Here is a 22,987-nt window from a genome sequence, read left to right on the forward strand (position 1 = left end):
TGACCTATCAGGGCACAGCAGCAGCAGCCAGGTCAGTGGCACTGTGGCCGGCTCTGTGGTTCAGCAGGGAAGGGTAAAGTCAGGCAGAGCAATAGTGATAGGAGACTCGATAGTTAGGGGGACAGACAGGAGATTCTGTGGCCACAAGAGAGACATCAGGATGGTGTTTTTCCTCCCAGGTGCTAGGGTTGAAGATGTCTCAGAGCGACTGCAGAATATTTCCTAGGGGGTAGAGTGAGCAGCCAGAGGTCATGGTGCACGTTGGCACCAATGATATAGGTAGAAAGGGGGAAGAGGTCCTTTGCAGTGAGTATAGGGAGTTAGGAAAGAGGCTGAAGAGCAGGACCTCCAAGGTAGTAATCTCTGGATTACTCTCGGTGCCATTTTTTAGTAAGGGTAGGAATAGGATGATAGAACAGATGAATGAGTGGCTGAGGAACTGGTGCAGTAAAGAGGGTTTCAGGTTCTTGGATCAATGGAACCTCTTCTGGGACAGGGGTGACCTGTACAAGAAGGACGGGTTGCACCTCAACCCGAGGGGAACTAATATCCTGGCCAGGAGGTTCGCTAGTGCTACTGGGGAGAGTTTAAACTTGTTTGGCAGGGGGATGGGAACCAGAGCACCGGGTCAGAAAGTGGAGGGATTGAGAGGAAGGTGGATGTCAGGGTCAGTAAAAACAGGCAGGAGGAGCAAAGTAATAGACCCGATGTGACGGACAGTTTGAAGTGTGTGTATTTGAATGCCAGGAGTATTATGGTTAAGGGTAATGAACTTAGAGCATGGATCAGTGCATAGAACTACAATGTTGTGGCCATAACAGAGACTTGGTTGAGAGAGGGACAGGAATGGGTGCTTAATGTTCCAGGGTTTCTATGTTTTAGAAAAGATAGAGAGGGAGGTAAAAGGGGGTGGGGGGGAGTTGCACTAATAATCAGGGACAATATCACAGCTGAAATCAGAGGGGACATAATGGAGGGCTCATCCACTGAATTATATGGGTAGAATTCAAAAGTAAGAAAGGTGCAATCACTCTGATGGGATTATACTACAGATCCTTCGATAGCCACCAGGATATTGAGGAACAGATATGTAGGCAGATTAGAGAAAGGTGTAAAACTAATACAGTTGTTGTCGTGGGGGACTTAAACTTCCCTCATACAAACTGGGACCTCCTTAGTGTAAGAGGTTTAGACAGGGCAGAATTTATTAGGTACATCCAGGAGGGTTTCTTAAATCAATATGTCGATAGTTCGACGAGAGGAGGGGCCATACTGGACCTGGTGTTGGGTAACAAGCCTGACCGGGTGACCAATCTTTCAGTGGGAGAACAGTTAGGGAACAGTGACCACAACTCCTTAAGATTTAAGATGGTTATAGATAAGGATAACTTGCAGGTGGGTATTAAATTGGGCAGGGCAATTTACAGGAGCATTAGGCAGGAACAATGGAGAATTAATTGGGAACAGTTGTTTTTGGGCAAGTCCACATCTGACATGTGGAGGGTGTTTAAAGATCGACAGCACAGAGTACAGGACAGACATATTCCAGTAAGAAGGAAGGACAAGGATGGCGTGATAAGAGAACCTTGGATGTCGAGAGAGGTGGTGAATTTAGTCAAGAAGAAAAAGGAAAAGTATGTAAAGCTTAGGAAGCGAGGATCAAATAGAGCACTTGAGGATTATAAAGAAGCCAGAAAGGAACTCAAGAAGGGAATTAAGAATGCCAGGAGGGGCCATGAAAAGTCCTTGGCAAGTGGGATTAAAGAGAATCCCAAGACATACTATACATACGTCAATAGCAAGAGGGTAATTAGGGACAGGGTAAGACCACTCAAGGATAAAGGAGGGAACATGTGTTTGGAAGCAGAGGAGGTGGGTGAGGTCCTTAATGGGTACTTTGCATCAGTATTTACCAAGGAGAAGGATGTGGAGGATGGGGAGATCAGTGTGGATCATACTAATATGATAGTGCATTTCGAGATAAAGGAGGAGGTAGTGTTGGGTCTCTTAAAGAGCATTAAGGTGGATAAGTCCCCAGGGCCTGATGGAATATACCCCAGGTTATTGAGAGAGGCAAGAGATGAGATTGCTGGGGCCTTGACCAATCTCTTCGTGTCCTCTCTAGCCACAGGCGAGGTCCCAGAGGACTGGCAAGTAGCTAAGGTTGTACCTTTATTCAAGAAGGGAAACAGGGATAATCCTGGTAACTATAGACCGGTGGGTCTCACGTCAGTGGTAGGGAAGTTATCGGAGAGGATTCTTAGAGATAGGATTTATGAGCATTTGGAAAAACATGGCCTAATTAGGGACAGTCAGCATGGCTTTGTGCAGGGCAAGTCGTGCCTCACTAACTTGATTGAGTTTTTTGACGAGGTGACGAAGATGATTGACGAAGGTAGAGCTGTTGTCTACATGGATTTTAGTAAGGCGTTTGACAAGGTCCCTCGTGGGAGGCTCACCCAGAAGATTAAGATGCATGGGATCCAAGGTGAATTGGCCATTTGGATTCAAAACTGGATTGCCAATAGAAGACAGAGGGTAGTGGTCGAGGGGACTTATTCTAGCTGGAGGTCTGTGACTAGAGGTGTTCCTCAGGAATCCGTACTGGGACCTCTGCTGTTTGTGATGTATATAAATGACCTGGATGAAAATGTACAATGCCGGGTTAGTAAGTTTGCAGATACGAAGATTGGTGGTGTTGTGGATAGCATAGAAGACTGCCAAAGGATACAGCGGGGTATAGATCAGTTGTAGATATGGGCGGAGAAATGGCAGATGGAGTGTTGCACCTTGGGAGATCAAATGTGAAGAGACAGTACACTGTTAATGGCAAGTCCCTTAACAGTACTGATGAGCAGCGGGATCTTGGGGTCCAAGTTCATAGCTCCCTGAAAGTGGCTACACAGCTTGATGGGGCAGTAAAGAAGGCATATGGCATGGTTGCCTTCAGTAGTCGAGGCATTGAGTTCAAGAGTCAGGAAGTTATGCTGCAGCTTTATAAAACTTTAGTTAGGCTGCATTTGGAGTATTGCATTCAGTTCTGGTCACCCCATTATAGGAAGGATGTGGATGCTTTGGAGAGTATGCAGAAGAGGATTACCAAGATGCTGCCTGGATTAGCGGGCATGTGCTATGAGGAGAGGTTGGACAAACTTGGGTTGTCCTCTCTGGAGTGGCGGACACTGAGGGAAGATCTGATGGAGGTTTATAAGATTATGAGAGGCATAGATAGAGTAGACAGCCAGTATCTTTTCCCCAGTGTTGAAATGTTTAATATCAGAAAGCATGCATTTAAGGTGATAGGGGATAAGTTCAAAGGAGATGTGTGGGGCAAGTTTTTTACACAGAGAGTGGTGAGTGCCTGGAATGCGCTGCCTGGGGTGGTGGTGGAGGCAAATACGTTAGGGGTGTTCAAGAGGCTCTAATGATAGGCACATGAATGTGAGGGAAATGTTAGGATATGGACATTGTGTAGGCAGAAGGGATTAGTTTTGTTGGGCATTTTATTACTAAAGTAATTGGTTCAGCACAACATTGTGGGCTGAAGGGCCTGTTCCTGTGTTGCATTGTTCTATGTTCTATGATTTGGAAAGGGAATAGAATACAGAATTATAGGGTACTTTAAGAGCTGAACTGTATCACACAAAATGGCCCTTAATTTTATCCAGACACTGAGTTGAGAGTTACTTCCTTCAGTAAAGGATATTCTACTTCCACTTATCTGCTCATGAAGCAGCAACACAAAAACCACAGAGGGATGAGGGATAACAGTCGTGTGGATAATTGGAAGTAACTGGAATAGATATCCTTAGAACAGGAAAGTCTAGGAGATTTGATGGAGGTATTTAAGATATTGTAGAAAGACTGAAAAAAGAGGATCAGCTTCCAATGGTTGAGGAGATGATAACCAAAATCATGGATTAGGGGATTGGCAAAAGAGCCAGTACATTGAACATAGAACAGTACAGCACAGGACAGGCCCTTCAGACCACGATGTTGTGCCAAACTAATTAAACCAATGACTCCTAAAGCCAGTAGCAATGAGAAAACACATGTTTATAAACTGTATGGTAAAACTTGGACTGCAATGCCTGTAAAGATTGCAGATCATTCAGTTGTAACCTTCAAAAGAGGGCTGGATAAAAATGTGAAGGGTGTAAATATTGCAGGGAAATGGGCAATGAATAGGTTTTGGTATTGGTATTGGTTTATTATTATTGTCACTTGCACCAAGGTACAGTGAAAAACTTGTATACTGATCGTACAGGTCAATTCATTACACAGTGCAGTTACATTGAGTTAGTACAGAGTGCATTGAGGTAGTACAGGTAAAAACAATAACAGTACAGAGTAAAGTGTCACAGCTGCAGAGGAAGTGCAGTGCAGATAGACAATAAGGTGAGGTCACAGCAAGGTAGATTGTGAAGTCAGAGTCCATCTCATTGTATAAGGGAACCGTTCAATAGTTTTATCACTGTGGGGTAGAAGCTGTCCTTGAGTCTGGTGGTACGTGCCCTCAGGCTCCTGTATCTTCTGCCTGATGGGAGGGGAGAGAAGAGAGAATGACCTGGGTGGGTGGGGTCTTTGATTATGTTGGCTGCTTCACCAAGGCAGCGAGAGGTAAAGACAGAGTCCAAGGAGGGGAGGCTGGTTTCCGTGATGTGCTGGGCTGTGTCCACAACTCTCTGCAGTTTCTTGTGGTCCTGGGCAGAGCAGTTGCTGTACCAAGCTGTGATGCATCCAGACAGGATGCTTTCTATGGTGCATTGATAAAAGTTGGTGAGTGTCAGTATTGGCCAAATGCCTCCTTCTGTGCTGTGTATGTGCATCATCTGTTCTGTGATTCAAATATATCACCAGCATTGCTGTCGACTGGGGACAATAGAGACTGCAGATGCTGGAATTTGGAGCAAAAAGCAAACCCTTGGAGGAACTCGGTGAGCCAGGCAGCATCTGTGGAGTTAAAGCGATAGTCGATATTTTGGTTCAAGACCCTGCATCAGGACCGAGAGTGTATAGTCAGTAAAAAGAAGCGAGAGGGTGGGGTGAGACATGATCTGGTAGGTTACAGGTGGAATGAGGTGAGGTGGGGGATAATAGGCAGATGGATTGCTATTGACTGTTATCTGATTGTGCAGCCTAACTTTGAAGTTATTATTTTAAGTCATCCAATTCTCTTCTCAATGTTCTCTCTTGACAGCTATGTCCTATTTTCCAGAAAAGGCATTAAGATCCAACACAATCTTGCCCTAACTCAAAGCAAGGCACCCAGCATTATCTCCTTATTCACTACTACTCCAAGCCAATTTGAGTGATCCCAAGCAGCACTTCAGCAGAGATCCATTACCTCACTCCTGACATTTACTCTGTCGTAAAGCTGAAATCTCATCTACTGTGTGATAAATTATTCAAATATTAGTTAGACAGAACATTAACTGAGCCAGTTGTAGGAATGAAGAGCAATTCTAATTTGCATTTTTGAATTCATAATGAAAACGAGACCATTGAATGTGCAAGCTCTGACTAAGAGTTTAGCTACGCAAAGACAAGGCATAAACACTGATCCCAAGAAACTGGCAAGTAGACAGATTGAACCATTACGGTTTCATGCATGATTATCTGTGCAGCTAACAGACAACCAAAGTGCACTCATGTTGTGCATTGATTTACAACTAAATGGATCACTGTGAACTCTCAAGGAATTATATGGCGTTTTATAGCACATAAGCACTCACCTGTCACCTACCAGCCCCTGTCTCACCCCTCCCTCTCAGTTCCTTATGCTGGCTATCTTCCCTCCACACTCTCGGGGTTGTTTGACTCAAAAGGTCTACACTGGTGTTTATGACACACACATATCACCTGCTACTGTCTTCGATCTCATCCTATTTCTACTTTTTTATCCTCCCTTCAGTTCCACAGCTTTTCCAATCCAACAGTAATATTTTCCACAATTACCCTATGTGTGAGCAAGTTGCACTTTCTGCCCGACTGTCTGGATGAAGTTTATCTCCTAATTTCCTCATTTAATTAATTGGTGGCTGTCTTGTATTTATGCTCTCTCATCCTGGATCCCTCATTACTGGGAACATAATGTCTATCATAATTTTAAAGATAGAAAGTGTCTGTGAAAGATAAACAAACGTAATTAATATTTCACAGTGATGACTTTCAAAAGAATAGACAAAGTTAGAGAATAAACAAGTTTTAAGCTGCAGCGTAGAAGAGGAAGGGAAGTGGGCAGATAATGTTATCAGTTTATGTTTCTCTCCTCCCTCCTGTGCCCCAGTTTCTCGCATCTTAAAACTTGATTTACCCCTATGTTTTCCCAGTTCTGATTAAAAGTCATTGACAACGTTGGTCGCTCTGATGATCAAGTGATGGATCATCATTCATACACCCAACACCAGACTCTTGAAATAGACACATAACTTTGAGCTTTGTCATAGGAAAAGATTACCAAGTGGACAGAGCACACTTAAAGCAGAGGACAGAGGTTTAAGGTGAGGAGTAAGAGGTTTGGACAGGGACTGAGGAAGATGTTTTTCACCTAGAAAGTGGTTGGAGTCTGGAACACACTGTGTGAGAAGATGGTGAAGGCAGGTACTCTCACAACATCTAAATAGGCACTAGAATCACCAAAGCATAATAGGCTGTGCACTAAGTGCTGGTAAATGGGATTAGTATGGTTGGGTACTTGATGTTTGGCATGGACATGGTGGGCTGAAGGGCCTGTGACTGTGCTGTATGACTCTACGACTCTACCACTGTAGTGATACCTGTGGGAGGCTAATGCCTGGCTCAGCGATGATACTGCCTATAAACTTGGTTTCTCTCTCCAAAGATGCTGCTTGACCTGCTGAGTACATTCAGATTTCCATCCTCTGCAGTATTTTGCTTGAGTTTACACATGAAACATTAATATTATAAAGTCCAGAAGCAAGGAAGATTTCCTGAAGACCTATGGTTGTTTTGAAGATTAAGTTAATTGATAAATATGGTCTGTGCAAATGTTCACCATGGTGGACTTCCCAACTATCGGTGGCTCACTGATCTGAATGCAGAGTCTGGGATGATGATGTGCTGTACTGTTGGAGGTCAAATTGATACTATGCCTGCTTTCTCAGTTAGCTGCAAGACAAGTTTTTCACTGTACAAGTGACAAGAATAAACCAATACCAATTCCAATATAAAGGATCTTGTAAAATTCTACAAGCTGCCCTGGTCAATATTTATCCCTCAATTAATATCACTTAAAATATATTACCTCATCATTTTATCATTGCCACTGTGGAGTTTTGCTGTACACAGATTGGCCAACATGTCCAATACATCACGATTGTAACCATGCTTTAATAGATCCTGAATAGAACACCTGCCCCTACACCACCTCCATCACCTCCATCCAGGGACCCAAATAGTCCTTTCAGGTGAGACAGAGACTCACCTGTATCTCCCTTAATATCACCTACTGCATTCGGTGCTCCAAGTGTGGCCTCCTCTACATTAGTGAGACCAAACGCAGACTAGGTGACTGTTTCGCAGAACACCTGCGCTCTGTCCGTATCTGCGATCTGCATCTCCCCGTTACCAGTCACTTCAACTCCCCCTCCCACACTATCACTGATATGTCAGTCCCCCTCTCTGTTTCTCTATAATAGATCTTTATTGGTGTAAATTTCATAGGGATATCCTGATGTAATGAGAAGTACTTTTTGAACATTCTTAAATTGATAATTAAGAACAAGGGAGGAAGAGAAATATGTTTTCATAAACGATGGTTCACTTGTGGAACAGGGTACTATTGAGATGAGAAACTATATTACTAAATATTTCTGGTGAAATACTGGTAATATGATAATATTTGGGATTAAGATATGCCAAAAAAAATCATGACAATTGGAAAATTGACCCTGTCCGTTATGTGTGACAGCTTCCACAGTGCATTAAAGCAAAAATTTAATTTTACAATTGGATGTTTGCAATGAATGGTTCTACAAACCCTTGTCTTTGGGTTCTTGATTTTATTGCAGTCATATCTATTTCCCAAGGAATTATAGCAATTTATTGGCTCACAGAGAAAAGTAGGAGCCATAAATAAAAACAAGGTAGTTAATTATCACTGAATTCAGGAGAAACGTCTTTACCCTGGTGACGTTACCCCGTGAAACTCAATTCCTTAGGGAGAAGAGAAACAGAGATGCAACCAAGCGGAAACTGGGAAAGGTGTGAGGGAGAAAAGAATAGCAGTATGGGATGATGGGATGAGATGGAGCATAAATACCAATCGTTTGTGCTGAATGGCTTCACTCTGCGTCGAATGCTTATATAATTAGTATTTCATATTTGTCCACTAATTTGCCAGTTTCCCTACATCTACTTCCAACAGAGCTCGAGAGCAGGTCATCTTCATTTTGGAAGCACCCCTGTTAGTCATGTAATCATCATTCATTGTTGCTGTTATTTCCCTGTCTTCCCAGACAACTCCCTTTGACATAATCTTTCTTCCTCATTCTCCTCCTATCTTAAGAGTGGCAGAACATAGCTGAGAATGACGGTGGACTGGTTTATTCCACAAGGAGACAACCTGCAAGTCTCACTTGTTTTTTTCACTTACTCAGTTTTGGCAAAGCATTGCAGTTGGAATGAAAGGTCACTGTTGTTATGTTAAAGCATGTGGCTACGTAATGATGTTATTATTGTGATGTTACTTTACTCACTTTAAGAGCACCTTGTATCTCCCTTTCAAGATTACCATGTGTTTTTCTTTTCCAAGAATACAATGTATGGTTGAGAACATGTGTAGTGGATTGCAAGGTAATAAAGAAGATCTGTGGTAGAATTGGTGGTTCAGTGGTAGAATTCTCGCCTGCTACGCGGGAGACCCGGGTTCGATTCCCAGCCGACGCAATCACAGCTTTGTGGGCAGGTACGGTAGTGTAGCAGTTAACGTGACGCTATTACAGCACCAGCGACCCGGGTTTGATTCCGGCCACTGTCTGTAAGGAGTTTGTACGTTCTCCCCGTGTCTGCGTGGGTTTCCTCCAAGTGCTCTGGTTTCCTCCCACGTTCCAAAGATGTACGGGTTAGGAAGTTGTGGACATACTATGTTGGTGCCAGAAGCATGGCGACACTTGCGGACTGCCCCCCAGAATACTCTACGCAAAAGGTGCATTTCACTGTGTGTTTTGATGTACATGTGACCAATAAAGATATCTTATTTTATCAAGCAGCATAGAATCATAAGCTGTACAGCACAGAAACTTTGGCCCACCACATCTATGCCAACATTTTTGTCCATTGACACTAATCCCACTTTCCCGCATAAGGTCCGTTTCCTTCTACACCTTGCTTATTTAAGTGCCTGTCTAAATGGTGAACTCTGTTTTACAAAGCAGTAATGTGTGTGTTTAATCACAGTTTTAGGACCTGAGATCATCAGAATTTACAGCCACCAATACGATGCATTAATTGCAGTTCTTGCTTCCTTCTCAGCCTGACATACTTCTTTGATGATTTTTGATTTCAGATCTCCAGCAACTGCAGTATTTTACCTTCATGGGAAATGTCTAATCCCTCAGGTGCTGACCTTGTAGAACTTCTACTCTCCTTTCTGACTGGATTTCCATTTGCCTCATTCACGTTTTGTTCCAGAATCCGGAAGGATTTGGCGAGAATGTGGGGAGAATAAAAAAATGGCATTAATGTAGGATTAGTGTAAATGGGTGGTTGATGATCGGCATGGACTTGATGGGTTGAAGGGCCTGTTTCTGTGCTGTATCACTCTATGACTTTATCTTTTGATTGTGTATCCACTACATATTTGGCTTTTACAGCCACATTTCCCTTGGTTTCTATTCCTTTCTCATGTGATCACTCCTACCTTCCTCCCATATCATACCCATCCTTACCTTCCCTGTGTTTGTACTCATTTTATCTGAAACATTTTCTAATTCAGTTGAGGAATCTCCATCCTGAAATGTTAGCTCTCTTTACTTCTCACTGAGCACACCTGACTGTAGCTGGTGAGTGTCAGATTAGCAGAATCATAAATCACGCAGTCCAGATGAAGGGTCTTGACCTGAAATGTCGACTGTCCATTTCCCTCCACAGATGTTGCCTGAGCCACTAAGTTCCTCCAGCATCTTGTTTTGTTGCTCAGAAATCACACAGGTGTGCTAGATTTTCCTGTGGAAGAGAATTCATGGAATCTATGGAAGGAATTGATTGTGGACTTCAGGAAGTGGAAGTCGGGAGAACACACACCAGTCCTCATTGAGGGGTCAGCGGTGGAAAGGGTGAGCAGCTTCAAGTTCCTGGGCATCAACATCTCAGAGGATCTATCCTTGATATATTGATGTAATCACGAAGGCGGCATGCCAGTGGCTCTACTTTGTTAGGAGTTTGAGGAGATTTGGTACGTCACCAAAGACTCTTGCAAATTTCTACAGATGTACAGTGGAGAGCATTCTGACTAGTAGCATCACAAGCCTGGTACAGAGGCTCCAATGCACAGGATCACAAGAAGCTGCAGAGGGTTATAGACTCAGTCAGCTCCATCACAGGCACAAGCCTCCCCACCCTTGAGGATATCTTCAAGAGGTGGTGCCTCAAGAAGGCGACATCCATCACTAAGGACCCTCACCATCTGGAACATACTCTCTTCTTGTTACTACCATCAGCAAGGAGGTATAGGAGCCTTATGAACCACATTCAAAGATTTAGGAACAGCTTCTTCCTGTCTGCCATCAGATTTCTGAACGGTCCATGAACCCATGAATACCTCCTCGTTATTCCTTTGTTTGCACTATTTATTTATTTCGTAATTTATAGTAATTTTATGTCTTTGCACTGTACTGCTGCCGCAAAACAACAAATTTCACGACATATCAGTCAGATTAGGAAGATGTGGGCATGCTACGTTGGCGCCGGAAGTGTGGCAACACTTGCGGTCTGCCCCCAGAACACTCTACGCAAAAAGATGTATTTCACTGTGTGCTTCAATGTACATGTGACGAATAAAGATCTCATCTTATCTTATCTCATCTTATCTCATCTCATCTTATCTCATCTTATCTTAAAAAATCTGAATCAGATTTTGATTCTGATTCTGATCCCTGACTGAAGTCCACTCTCCCCAACCCTGGTGTCGGAAACATTGAACAACATGCAAGCAAGGTTGGTTCTGGCCAAATTGGGATAAATCAATTTAGCAAAAGCTATAGCAAAGATTTGACATGTCTGTGATAAATTAGTGATAGAATCACAGTATCATTTTGGATCAGGAAGAAGCCATTCCGCCCATTGACTCCATTTCAGGTCTTTATAGAATAATCCACTCATTTTCATTGCTCCACTCTTTTCCTATAGCTCTACGTTCTTTTTCCTCAAGCGTCTATCCACTTCACTAAACTGGAACCACACTGGGAGTTCAATTTTCCAGTGTGCAATCAAAGATACTCATTTTGGAACCTTTAATTTTTCCAAGGCACTGTAAATAAAGCAGAGAGCAGCACAGTGGTACAGGTGATTGAGCTATTGCCTCACAGAGACTCAGGTGCAATCCTAACCTCACATGCTGTCTGTGTGGAGTTTGCCCTTTCTCCCCATGACTGTGTGGGTTTCCTCCCACAGCCCAAGGACATGCTGGTTGGTAGATTAATTTGCCACTGTAAATTGCCCAAGTGCCTATGAGTGGTATGATCTGGGGGGAGTTGATGGGATTCTGGGGAGAATAGGTGAAAGGGAAAATGGGGAAACGAGGTTGCTCCATAAGCTATAAAGACCACAGGCTGAATGATCTCCTGGGTTGTAAAGAAATATGGAAATATGGAAAACAAATTGTGGAAGTGAGGTTAAAATGAAATTTGTTTTCAGGAACGGAGTCAGCTGCCAAAGTGATGAGTAGACCAGCAATAAATTCTCTGCTACTGTCAATGATCCAAAGGCCTTGCTTCAAGCTAGAAAGCCATTCATATAAACACTTCAACCAAGGTTTCTGAGTGAATCAATCAGTCCTCAGGATTGGCTACTGTCCAAAGACAGGAGAGATGGGATTACATCAGCAGAACAAAATTAAGTAAATAGACAATAAATTAATACCATAAATCTGCATTATAAAAAGCTAATCTTGTTAAAGATGGTCATGAAACTATTGGATTGTTGTAAATAACCTTTTGGTTGAATAATTTCCTGCAGGAGAAAAGAATTGTTATCCTTAATTACTTTGGGCTGTATCTGACTCCAGACCATGCCTATGTGGTCTGGAGTCAGATTTTTAACTGGCCTCTGAATACCCCAACAAGTCTCTCAGTTCGGAGGTATTTGGGGATGTGCAGCGATTACCTTGTCAAGGATGTTCACATCCCATAAATAAACAAAGTGAAAGGACAAAATAAATGGGACCACTTCAGAAGAGTAGAAAATCCATGGAAGGGCCCATTCTTCTTGTTACTGCCATCGGGGAGGAGGTACAGGAGCCTAAAGACCCACAGTCAGTGATTTAGGAACAGCTTCTTCCCCTCCGCCATCAGATTTCTGAACAGTCCATGAACCCCTCAGTACTATTCCTATTTTTCTGCCCTGTTTATTTACTTTGTAATTTATAGTAATTTTATGTCTTTGCACTGCACTGCAAAACAACAAATTTCATGATATATAAGTCAGTGATAATAAACCTGATTCTGATTCTGTGATTCATTCATGCAAAGTCTTTCATCAAGTCCTGTGGTTAAATCAAAAGCTGAAGGAACTCAGCAGGTCAGGCAGCATCTGTGGAGGGAAATGGACAGACAATGATTTGGGTTGAGATGAAGGGTCGACTGTCCATTTCCCTCCACAGATGCTGCTCAACCCACTAAGTTCTTTCAGCTTGTGTGTTGCTCCAGATTCCAGCATCTGCAGTCTCTTGTATCTCCTGTGGGTAAATCACTTGATTGAAAACTGATGAGGAATTGACATCTATCCTTAATTATATGCCTGATGCACAATGTAGCAATATAGTAATGTGCACAGTCAAAGCTGCTGCTGAAATTTGATTCCATCAAAGTCTGCAGAATCAAATCTCAGAAGTGAGGGGTACATTCTTTTACTGAGAGAGTGGTGGATGCCTGGAATGCATTGCCTGATAGGGTGGTGGAGGCAAACTCATTGAGGGATTTTAAGGGGGGCTCGGATAGGCACATGAATGAGAAGAAAATAGAGGCATATGGGCATTCTGTAGGTAGGAGGGAATAGCTGTGTCAGCACAACATTGTGGGTCAAAGGGCCTGTTCTGTGCTGTACTGTTCTATGTTCTATGTCTAAGTAGAATTCACACTTCCCTATCTATATCCTGTAGTGATGAACAGTCTTTGACATAAAGTTTTAACTCTGTTTCACTTTCCACAGATGCTGCCTGACCTGCTGAGTGTTTTTATTCCTATATCGTATGCTTAGCACATGCACTGGAAGGAGAATTTCTATACAGGCTATGTCTTTGATACCCTGCTATCTGATATGTTCTTTCTTTCTTTCACCCCAATTTACTTAACTGTACCATACAGAGTAAAATACATCACTCATTTTGGAGACACAGGAGATTCTGCAGCTGCTGGAAGCTGGAGCAACACACACAAAATGCTGGAGGAACTCAGCATGTCAGGCAGCATCTATGGAGGGAAATAAACAGTCAACATCCTGATGAAGGGTCTCGGCCCAAAACGTCAACTGTTCATTTCCCTTTATAGATGCTGCCTGACCTGCTGAGTTCCTCCAGCATCTTGTGTGTATCATTCATATTTTCTCATATTCACTTGATACAGTTTCCAACCCATCCAGCTCAGAGATATTAATGAGATATCAAAAGAGGTAAATATTCTGGATTATGTTGTCAGATGAGGAAATTAGGGAAGGAGGAGGATTGGAAATATTGATGAAAGATACTCAATATAGTGATGGGAAGGAGATTCAATGTGAGTGAGCTGGAACAATAGCACACAATTAAGGAATAGTGGAGGATGCAAGACTTTGGTAGGAGTTGTCTACAGGCCTCTCAGTGAAGGAGATGTAATGATGAGACACACAATTACACAGGTCACAGTGTTACGGATTAAGTTACTATTGGTGAATGTCCCTTTAAGACACAGCACAGTAGTGTGTGTGTGTGGCGTCATTATGACAACAGGAGATAACGATGTGATGACGTTTTGGAGCAGTCAGTCAGAGAAAAGAGAGAGAGAGGGAGATGGGCTGAAGGAGATGGCCATTATATGGAGAAGATTTTGTTATGTACCAACAACAAAAGAAACACACCGAGTCATGTATAAGTGTTAGAAACTGTTTTATTAATAACTATCTCTCTTTTTCTCTGACTCTGACTGCTCCAACACGTCATCACGTTGTTATCTCCTGTTGTTGTAATCATGCCCCCCCACACACACAAACACACACACACACACACACACACACACACACACACACACACACACACACACACACACACACACACACACACACACACACACACTACTGTGCTATGTCTTAAAGGGACATTCACCAATAGTAACTTAATCCGTAACAACAGAAACACACAGCAAAACAATAGAAGAATATCAGGAGATTTTAAGTTTATCCAAATCAGGCAAGTAAAGCACTTGATTGGTATTGGTGTTGGTTTATTATTGTCACTTGTACCTCGATAAGGTTCTGCACAAGAGCTTGTAGCAAAGGTAATTGGATGCAGCCTTTTTATTCAGTTTGCAAAGTAGTTGGTAGCTTGGGTTAATAGGATGTGATGAGTGGTGTTGCCAGGAAATGTGAGCTCATCTAATTTGGATCCAAGAAGGACAAATTCGAATGTTTTCTCCGTGGTGAGGGACTAAGGAAGGAGGAGCGAATTGATTTTGATGTGTACATGCCACTGTATGTTAGAAGGCAAGTGCAAACTGTAATCAAAAAAACCCTCATGGAATCTTGGCTGGCAACTTAAGGAGCCTGGAATAAAAAAGTGGAATCGGCTATCGAGCACGGATCTCCCTGCCGGAAATCACACGTAAGGCCTGGCTGGGTACGGATGGCAGATTTCCTTCCCTGAAGGACAATAGTAAACTGGATGGGTTTTCTGTAAGATAAACCAAACTGGTAGATTCATGATTCATGTTATTGAGAGTAGAGTTTTAACATAAAATCCAGATGTTATTTACCTAAATTTAAATTTCCCAGCTGTCTTGGTGGGATTTGAACTCACATCCCTGGATATAATGTACTGTGCTGCAAAAACCTAAGTTTCATGACATTTATACCCTGTGTATGACAACGATAAGCTTGAACTTGAACTTCAATTGCCCTACTGCACCGAGCCCTTGCTTCCCCTCTCAGGAAGGGCAGGCTCGGTGGTGTAGCGGTTAGTGTAACACTTTACAGCGCCAGTGACCCGGGTTCAATTCCAGCCATTCAAATTCCCGTTTGTACGTTCTCCCCGTGTCTGTGTGGGTTTCCTCCGGGTGCTCCGGTTTCCTCCCACATTCCAAAAAGATGTACGGGTTAGGAAGTTGTGGGCATGCTATGTTGGCGCCGGAAGCGTGGCGACACTGGCGGGCTGCCCCCAGAACAGTCTATGCAAAAGATGCATTTCACTGTGTGTCTCGATGTACATGTGACTAATAAAGATATCTTAATCTTAAGGAAGGCAGCAAAGATCATGTGGGAAATTTTGAGGAGTTTAAGAATTATCTTGGTGTCCTGATCAGTACTTATCAATGTTTCTCTCTGCCTATTATTACGTCATTGTGTGCAGGATCTTGCTGTGTACAAATTGGCTGCTACATTTCCTGCATTAGAACTGTTTAGAGTTTGGGATAACTTTATAAATGCAAATCTTTCTTTTATTTCTTTGGAAATTGTTGGAACAATGGATCTGCTTGATTGAGGACAAGTGGTAATCCTGGAGTTTACCAGCTCCCAGCTGGCCTGGCGTTGTAGTAAATAGAACCTTTAATTCCAGTTCCACTCCTGAATGGGTGAGTGAGAGGCTTTGTTTGAAGTCACAGATGGCAGCTGCTGAACTCATTGAAGTTAGATTCAACAAGGTGTGAGCAAAAGCAGCTGTGGCTAATTGTTCACCATTGAGAACATTCTTGAGGTTTAATCTGCTCTTAACATCATGATTGCCTGTTAAATCACTTTTAAATTTTTTTGACTTTTTATAGCACAGTGTCAAGTCTTTTACCTTTCAAATCTCCTTGGGAACTTGGTTTAAACAGCTAATCTTCCAGGTTACAAATTCATTGCCATTATAACTCCCTGCTTCGTCAGCTTGGTTTGCAGAGAATGGTGGGGTTATTAAAGAACAGGATCACAGAACCAGTGTATAAAGGAATCATTTACAGAAATAAAATACTTGCAACTTTGTTTCTAGCAGGCCATGATATAAAGGGGCTTCCTGTGCACAAAATGAAGGGCTATCCATGATGAAAACTTTTTATGTAATATTTGAGTTACATAACTTTCAATGAGTTTCTTTCTTCTCTAACCTTGCCTTTCTCTTCTGAAGTTGTGAGGCTGGATTTTCGTCAGAAATGCTCAGTTGCCCATATCATTCCCAGGTCAGTCCCCTCATCCCCTTGTGCTTGTTTATTGGTAATTGGTTTATTATTGTCACGTGTGCCAAGACTCAGTGAAAAGCTTTTGTTTTGCATGCCACCCAGACAGATCATTCCTTACATAACTACACGAGGTGGTATAAAGGAAAACTCCTCCCAGGTATAGCAATGGCTCACATCTAAAATTCTTAGCTCTATTTTCAAATCCTTCCATGACCTCGCCTCCTCCTATATTTTTAAACATTTCCAGTTTTACCGACTATTTCTACCACCCCACCATTATCTGCCGTCTTCAGTTGCCTAGACTTCAAGCCCTGGAATTCACCTTCTTAATACCTTTCACCTTGAGCTTTCACCTTCACCAGGCTCAAGGACAGCTTCTATCCTGCTGTTATAAGACAATTGAACGGACCCCTTCTACGATAAGATGGACTCTTGACCTCACAATCTACCTCATCATGGCCTTGCACCTTATTGTCTGCCTGCACTGCACTTTCTCTGCAACTGTAATACTTTATTCTGCATTCTGATGTTGTTTTTCCCTTGTACTACCTCAGTGTACTGATATGATGAAATGATCTGTATGGATGGCATGCAAAACAAAGTTGGTCACTGTACCTCGGTACGTGTGACAATAATAAATCACTTACCAATTACCTCATTGGAGAAGCACATTAAAACCTACCCAACTAACTATGCTTATGGTGACCTTCCCTAATATGTCCCTGTTTGCCTCAGTGACAAATTTTATTTCACCCTGTGATGGCTGGCAGACAAAATTCTTAAGGGGTAGGCACAGGGTCAAAGTTTCTCCGCTATTCAATATGATCTCGAAATCTCACAATCACAATCTACTTGTTATGACCTTGCATCTTATTGTCTACCTGCACTGCACGATCTCCGTAGCTGTTACACATTATTCTTCATTCTGTCATTGTTTTACCTTGTACGACCTCAATGAAATGACCCGTACGAACGGTACGCAAGACAAGTTTTTCACTGTACCTCGGTACATGTGACAATAATAAACCAACTCCAATTCCAATTTATGGCAGATCTACACTGGCCTCAGTTCCTCCTCTGTGCCAGATCCCCATAGTCCTCAACCTTTGATCTTCCAAAAATTTATTGACTACTTTTTAAAACTTTCTGATAACCCAGTCTCCACAATACTACGGGTAGAGAATTCCAGAGATTCACCACTGCTCTATGTTGCTCTTCATCCCATTGGTGGAGCTCATCCTTCCCCTGTCACAAAAGGTGAGGTATTAACATTGTGGCAAGGTCTTGGTAGGTACTTGGCTTAATATTGTAGCATGTTGAGGAAGGACCTATCCTGTGAAGGCTTGCAGTTACAGGTGTTTAATGTTATGACTTTCTCAATACAAGTCCTCTCTCATCCATCTTTAGGCCTTGATGCACAGCCTTTCTCAATACAAGTCCTCTCTCATCCATCTTTAGGCCTTGATGCACAGCCTTTCTTTGCAGGAAAACACACTTCCTCTGTTTGAGTTGATATGGTGCCTATAGAACCTCTGGAAAACCCCTCAAGTGCCCTTCCTTGGTTGCTGAGGCAATCTGTACAATGCCTTTATTACATAGACTGTGAAAAATACTGTACATTATTACTAGCTGCAAGATCCGAGGGACTGATATTATCCAGTAATTTTGTGCATGCACACAAGCCTCTTGCTCATCTTGTCCACACTGAGGTGGGAACTCAGTACTGATGCAGGGTTTCGACCTGAAACGTTGACAGTTCCTTTCCTCCCGCAGATGCTGCTCGACCCTCTGAGTTTCTCCAGCAGATTGTTTGTTGCTCCAGATTCAAGTATCTGCAGTCTCTTGTGTCTCCATATTTTCTGATGGGTTCTGACGAAAGGCCTTGGACCTCTATTTCTCTCTCTACAGATACTGCCTGGCCTGCTGAGTGTTCTCAGCACTTTCTATTTTTTTATTAATTCCAGCAGAATAATTCCTTCTTGGTCTTGACAGCTATTCTTGTCTCTCTGTGAGTTTGTAGTACATTTTGTTTATGTTCATGTTAACTGCAACAGAAATATAAACTGTTATACCATATATTGCTTATCTTGGCAGTTGCAGTTACGTGAGTATACAGTGAACCAGAAACATCAAATACTGTGAAAGTAAGTCCACAAACATGGACAAATGGTATTCGCTGGAAGAGGAAATGTTTGCCAAGGTGAAGAATGTTGTTGCTGTGGCAATTTTCATCTCCCAACCCATCACAAACACCCATTTCTTACATAGTACGCATCAGGCGATATCACGCAAACCCGTCCTTCACTTAAGCCTCTTCGTGTTTTTCTCTGCATCAAAATACGGATTTTTCCATTTCCATTTTCCATTTCCTCTATTGGCTTTCACTGTGGTTTCTTTGGGAGCGATTGGCAATTGAATGCCAACTTATGCATGGATTTTTACTGTAGTCTTGTGTTGAGTCTGTGGCTAGACTCAATCCACTTGGGATTCCAGGAGAGAGGAGGCTTTCATCCCAATGCTCTTGGCTGGACTCGAACCCAGCCTCCATGGTGAAAGGACACTGTGCTAACTCACGACATCACCCCATTCTCCTTGCTTGCTCCACTTTAGTTGCTGAAGTTGACACTACCTTCATTGTGTAGGTATCGTCTCCAAGTGTACCATGAGGAGCGCTGTTCCAGCAAGGTTATTATCCTAGTGGCTTTGAGACTAGTTGCTGGACTTCTTTTGAAACAACTAGCACCTCATCAGCAACAATTGCTCATAAAAACACACACACACACACACACACACACACACACACACACACACACACACACACACACACAAAGATGTGCATGCACACATGCGTGCACACACACAGATTGACAAAGATGTTAGTCTCAGTTATTTCTTGGATGGATATGTTTCTCCCGATGTCACCTTTCCTGATGAAGTTCCCATCTTGAACTGGTTGAAGTGGTTGGGGAGTGTTTAGCATCTGCACAGGTATACCAGACACAGTGAAGCCACAGATGGGTTGCACATGTTGCCTGAAGGACTGAGCTGTGTTTCCTTAGATATCCCAGCCAGCTCAAGTTACAAACGCACAGCAGCTCACTCTTCAGAGAGGTTCATCACAGACAAGAGAGGGGCAGACAGAACACACACACTGAACTGATTTAACCCATTTAGGATAATTACATAACTATCTTTGAGTTGTTATTGTTTGCTTATTTTGTGGCAGTGACAAAAAGTAAAAGCACATCAGCTTTTAATGGATGCTACTGCCATTTAGTCACTTTAACAGAACTCAAAGAATTTGGCGTCAGTGTGTTTTAATCGAGCTACTTGAATTCTTGAGGAGAAATTGTATCAGTGGCAGAGTGTTGCTAATGGGTAATTGGCAAAACAAGCTAAAGATGATACAAGGAACAAAAAAATGTTCACAGAACAAGTTGTGATCTGGTTCACATTGCCTGGAAGGGTGGTGAAAGTTAATCCAAAAAAAGGTCACAAAAAGTCATTGGAAAAGTACTGAGGAGAATGAGGTCCTGTGGTCCACCCAATCTTCCAGCAGAATCTACTGTTCACTACCTAGTGCTCTCCACTTGCTCCTAGATCTATAAGGATGTGTTGCAGAATGCACTTAGTCAAGGTGCAACTCATACCAAGGCTACAGTGTGATACCACCCCCACCAAACATCCTTCACACCCAAAGTGAGACGCAATAGAGTTCATGAGGATTTTTCATTTAATAGAAGTGCAATTGCTCAATAGATGATGTCATGTACAAATGTAATGTCTGCAAATATGTGCAATAGAATCGTACAGTTATACAGCACAGAAACAGGCCCTCCGGCACAACTGATCCATGCCAACCAAGATGCCAATCTACGCTAATCCCATTTTCTGGTGTTTGGCCCATATCCCGCTAAACCGTTCCTATGTACCTCACTCATTGTGTTCTGTTTATAGCATCTTCCCGTCAACAAATCTCCTGACGGCACAGCAGTGACGGACGTCCACCTGGAGTTCACCACAAGCTCCAAGGGAGAAAGAGAGCAAGGTAGCTCTATGTGTGTGTGTGTGTGTGCACGCATGCGTGCGCATCTTTGTCAGTCTGTGTTTGTGTGTATGTGCATGTGTGCGTGCACACATCTTTGTCAATCTGTGCATGTGCGTGTGTATATGTGCGTGTGAGCGTGCACACATCTTTGTCAATGTGTGCGTATGTGTATGTGCGTATGTGCGTGTGAACGTGCACACATCTTTGTCAATCTGTGGGTGTGTGCATACACCTTTGTCAGTCTGTGTGTGTGTGTGTGCATCTACGTGTGTGCGTGCACACATCCTTTGGACATACCTGTCCAAATGTCTTTTAAATGTTGTTAATGGACCTGCTTCTACCTCCTCCTCTAGCAGCTTGTTCCAAATACCCACCACCCTCTGTGAGGACACACTTGCCCCATAAATTCTCTTTAAGTCTTTCCCTTCTATCCTTAAACTTAAGCCCTCTTGTTTCAGACTCTCCCACCCTGGAAAATGACTCTGACTATCTCCCCTATCTGTGCCCTTTATAATTTCATTTACTTCTATCACGTCACCCCTCAGTCTCCTTCACTCCAGTGAAGACAGTCCCAGCCTATCCAATCTCTCCTTATTACACAAACCCTCCAGTCCAAATATTGGCATTGTTTGTTTACCAGAATTGTACAAACGTGATTCGCAGAATCTAATTGTAAATGTCTCAGTAAGGACTGAAACTTCAGCCTGGGTGAAGAATGAGTAAAAGAACAAAGAATCAAAATCAGGTTTATTATCACTGATGCATGTCGTGAAATTTGTTGTTTTGCGGCAGCAGTACAGTGCAGGACATAAAAATTTCTGTAAGTTACAAAAATAAATGAATCTTGTAAAAAAGAAATAATGAAGTAGTGTTCATGGGTTCATGGATAATTCAGAACTCTGACAGCACAGGGGAAGAAGCTGTTCCTGAAACGCTGAGTGTGGGTCTTCAGGCTCCTGTATCTCCTCAATGGTAGTAACGTGAAAAGGGCATGTCCCAGATGGTGAGGCGCCCTAATGATGGATGCCACCTTCTTGAGCCACCACCTCTTGAGGATGTCCTTGATGGCGGGTCGGTTGTGCCCATGATGGAGCTGGCTGAGTCTACAACCCTCTGCAGCCTCTTTGTGATCCTGCACCTTGGAGCCTCCATACCAGGCGGTGATGCAACCAGTCAGAATGCTCTCCACCGTACATCTGTAGAAATTTGCAAGAGTGTTTGGTGATGGTAGTGTAGCAGTTAGTGTAACGTTATTACAGTGCCAGCAACCCAGATTCAATTCTGGCCACTGTCTGTAAGGATTGTGTACATTCTCCCCGTGACTGTGTACGTTTCCTCCGGGTGCTCCGGTTTCCTCCCACATTCCAAAGACATACAGGTTAGGAAGTTGTGGGCATGCTATGTTAGCGCTGGCTGCCCCCAGAACACTCTACGCAAAAGATGTATTTCACTGTGTGTTTCGATGTACATGTGACTAATAAAGAAATCTTATCTTATCTTATACCAAATCTCTTCAAACTCCTAATGAAAGACTTTCACTTATGTTGAACCTTTCAGCTGGCAAGTGGATCCAGGTGAGGAGGGGTGATAGGCAGATGGAGGAGGGGGGCAGACTAGAAATGGCGACAGAGGCTAGGAGGTAAAGGAAAGATTCTATGCCTCTAAGACTTTATGTTATCCCCTTGTATCTTTTGCTCAGAATATTTACTCCCATATTCCCTGGTACTTGAACCACTTGTTAATGGAAATAGCTTGTTTGTATTCACTATCTTCAAACCAATCTTGTGCACCTCCACCAAATCTCCTCTCAACTCTTAACCTTTGTTTGTGTGTAAGAATTTTTTTTATATATAAAATGTCTCCCAATATCATTAGATGCTACAAACAGCTTTATGGCCAAGTGCATACTCTGTTTTTGTAACATGGTCGGGGTTGTAATGTAGAAACGCACCAATCAATTTGCACAATACTACATGATACCAGCCTGATATTAATGTTAGCTGAGGGCTAAGTATTGGAGAACTTCAATGCTCTTCTTTGAAGTAGAGCCTTTGGGTGTCAATGTACACCAGAGAGGGCAGGCGGAGATTTCAATTTAATGGTTCTTCCTCAGTAAGGCTTTGAGGTTTGTCAGCCTTGATTTGGTGGTCTGGAGAGGGTAACAAAACCCGCTGACCTACAGATGAAAAAGCTCCCTGAATCACAGCTGGCGATAACATTCCCCTTTTATTAAGCAAAGGTATCCAGCAGTTTACAAGACTCAGACAGGCAAATCACATGGAAAATAACTGAACACAAAGCAGTAAGTTCACAAAAGAGAAAAGATATATAAAAATATATTAAACACCCAGAAGGT

This window comes from Pristis pectinata, chromosome 13 (genome assembly GCF_009764475.1).
Source record: "Pristis pectinata isolate sPriPec2 chromosome 13, sPriPec2.1.pri, whole genome shotgun sequence".
Taxonomy (NCBI): Eukaryota; Metazoa; Chordata; class Chondrichthyes; order Rhinopristiformes; family Pristidae; genus Pristis; species Pristis pectinata.